General features: G+C 32.4%; 1 non-coding gene across 1 annotated transcript; it reads right to left on the reverse strand.

The window, feature by feature from the left end:
• Positions 1 to 1,999: 1,999 nt before the first annotated feature.
• Positions 2,000 to 2,103, reverse strand: LOC129025481 (U6 spliceosomal RNA). The gene has a single exon (XR_008497237.1). It is a non-coding gene; the product is annotated as a U6 spliceosomal RNA (small nuclear RNA).
• Positions 2,104 to 3,542: the final 1,439 nt, after the last annotated feature.

Here is a 3,542-nt window from a genome sequence, read left to right on the forward strand (position 1 = left end):
TCGATAGATGATAGCCATTTACGAGTGATACATGTTCTTTTAATCAAAAGAAATAAAAGAATAATGTTGACACATGGGCTCTATAGTGTAATACTCTCTAAAAACTTGCTAGAATAGAGAAAAGCTGTTGATTTAAAAAATATTTATCTTATGTCCCACCACCTTTTCTAATTTGCTGATTGACTTTCTAATTTTTAAATAGTCCCTTGTTTTTTAGAAGAATACAACCATGATCATTTGTAAATATAAATTAATTTTATCTTTTCCCAATTTTACACTAATTATTTCTTATCTTATTGCAATAGTTATAATCTCAAAAAACACTTGAATAAAAATGGAAATTGTGAGTAACAGTGACTCATTTCTGGTTTTAGTGGGAATTACTTTGGCATTTCATGGTTTGAATGAGGATTGCTGTTGACTGTTGGTAAAAAGTGCTTTTAATATTTAAGTCATTCCCTTCTATTTCTATTAGTGTCTGTTAGGATTAGCTGCTGATTTTTTCCCTAGTGGCTTTTCAACATCTATTAACAGAATCATGCACTTTTTCTCCTTTAATTTTTTTTTTTTTTTTTTTTTTTGAGACAGAGCTTCGCTTTTGTCACCCTGGCTGGAGTACAATGGTGCGATTCCAGCTCACAGCAACCTCCACCTCCCGGGTTCAAGCAATTCTCCTGCCTCAGCCTCCCAAGTAGCTGGGATTACAGGCATGTGCCACTACGCCTGGCTAATTTTGTATATTTAGTGGAGATGGGGTTTCTCCACGTTGGTCAGGCTGGCCTTGAACTCCCGACCTCAGGTGATCCACCCACCTCGGCCTCCCCAAATTTTTTATGTAATTAATTATATTGATAGAATTCCTAGGGAAAAAAAGACACTATCTGTCTCAAAACACACGTAGAAAAAACTTTTTTAGAAAACAGAATTCAGTCTGTAGTCCCAGCTATCTGGGAAGCCGAGGTGGGAGGATCACCTGAGCCTGAGAGGTCGAGGCTACAGTGAGCCGTGATTATGCCATTGAACTCTAGCTTGGGCAACAGAGTGAGACCTGTCTCAAAAACAAAACCAAACCAAACCAAAACAAAACAAAACAAAAACCAAAAAAGAATTTGGTGTTTGACTATTTATTTTTGCCTTTGTGGATCTATCCTTATCAGGTAATAGTATAGTTTTTTTCTTGCTATACTTCTGAGATCTGTTTGTCTACATATGTTAGAGTTTGTTAATTTTTTTTATATTTATCATTGATAACTGCTTATAGTTATCTTTTTATGTACTATCTTTAACAGATTTTGGTCTCAGCTTTGCTAGCTTTATAAAATCATTAGTGAACTTTTCATTTTTTCCTGTTTTCTGGTAGAGTTTAGATAACATTGGTATTATCTTTTCCTTAAAGTTTAGTTAGAACCCAACTGCAAAACTATTGCCTTTCGGTTTGTTTTACAATGGTAAATCTACAAACACATTTCCGATCTCATCTGTAGTAATTGTTCTAGTCAAATTTTCTATTTCTTGAGTTAATGTTGGTAGCTTCTATTCTATTAGGAAATTATATGTTATCTTTAGATTTTCAATTTTGATGTCATATGTTTGTGTGTAAAATAATAGTAATAATAATTATAATATAATAATAAATTCCTCATGTGGTTTATAATAATCACATCTATTTGTGTGTTTCAACCCTTAATCATAATTTGTATGCTTTTGCTTTCCCTGTGCTTTCTTAGTCATACTCATGATGTTTACGTATTTTATTGGTGATTAAAAAAAAACAACTTCTTATCACTTTTTAAATTACACTTTAAGTTCTGGGTTACATGTGCAGAATCTGCAGTTTTGTTTCATAGGTATACACGTGCCATGGTGGTTTGCTACACCCGTCAACCTGTCACCTACATTAGGTATGTCTCCTGATGATATCCCTCCCCTAGCCACCCACCCCCTAACAGGACCCGGTGTGATGTTCCCTTCCCTGTGTCCATGTGTTCTCATTGTTCAAAAATATATGGAATGCTTCACGAATTTGCGTGTCATCCTTGCGCAGGGGCCATGCTAATCTCTGTATCGTTACAATTTTAGTATATGTGCTGCCGAAGCGAGCACTATTTATCACTTTTACAATTGGCTTTTTTGGTCATTATTTTAAACTTTAATTTTACTAATTTCTTCTACTGTCTTTGGATTATTTCTGTTGTGCTTTCTAATTTCTTCAAGAAGAGTGTGTATTTCTTTTATTTATGGTTTTATTGAATAATAATGGTAATTTTGACTATGGGTTTTTCTCTGGGTATATCTTTAGCCATGCCACAGTAGAGTTTGATATGATGTGTTCTCTTTTTCTTTGCTTTCCATATAACTTGCAATTTTATTTTTAATTTTCTTTTTGACGTAGGGGTTATTTTGGGGAATATTGCTATATTATCAGGCAATTACTATGGTCATTTTTATTATTTATTTCTAATTTTATTTTGTTGAGGATATGCCTATATATTCTCTCCTTTTTAGAATTTATTAATGTATTTTTATGTTTTTGAGGACATGATCGATTTCTTAAAAGTTTTATACATGTAAGAAAAAAGATATACATTCTCTCCTTATATCATGCAAATTTCTTTCTATTGAGTTAATATCATTGGTTGATTATTTAGATCCTCTATGTCTTTGATTATCTTTTCATCTAATGGGTTGGTCAAATTCTGATAGAGGTGTATTAAATTTCTCCTTGTAATTCTAACAGTTTTTGCTTTATCTGTTTAGTTGCAATGCTGTTTGGTACATACAAGAGTATTACTTATAATTTCTTTAGTTGTGCCATTTTTATTCATACAAATAATGATTTAAATTGTTTTTTAGAGCTTCCTTTGGCTTATATTAATATTTTCAACCATATTTTCTTTTTGCTTGCTTATGCCTGATATCTCCTCACCAACTGATTTGTTTCAACGTTTCTTTGTTGCTATGTTGTAGGTGTGTTTCTTGTAAAGAACATATAGTTGGATTTTTAATTCACTATCATGGTCTGTGCCCTTTTACCTTTAGTGCAACAGTTAATACCCTTGATTTTATTCTCTTCATTTTGTTTTATGTTCCTACTATTTTTACTATTAATTTTATTTTGTCGAGCCCCCATTTCCTTTCTCTAATTTTTTTTTTTTAGTTTATTCAAACTTCTATTCTTACACATTCATTATATTGTGAATTTGGAAAATTTACTATGCTTTTCTACACACTTCATTCCATGAATGCTAGCACTCAAAATCAAACAACGTTTCTCTACTGTTGAATCCAAATGAGATAATTATACCACCCACTGAGGCACCTTATTTTCCCACTGCTCCCTGGCTCCAAAAATAGGAAACCTTTAGAAACATTTATACAAAGTCCAAGTAGCATTCAATACATAGTGGTTAAATTTGTGATCTCAGAATGACAGTGGCTGAGTTAGAAGCTATTTATTTAAAAGCTGTATTTTCTTGGGGGAGTTTTAAACCACTGTCTATCTAAATTTCTTTATGTGAAAATGAAGTTAAGAATTGGATTAT

This window comes from Pongo pygmaeus, chromosome X, assembly GCF_028885625.2.
Source record: "Pongo pygmaeus isolate AG05252 chromosome X, NHGRI_mPonPyg2-v2.0_pri, whole genome shotgun sequence".
NCBI lineage: Eukaryota > Metazoa > Chordata > Mammalia > Primates > Hominidae > Pongo > Pongo pygmaeus.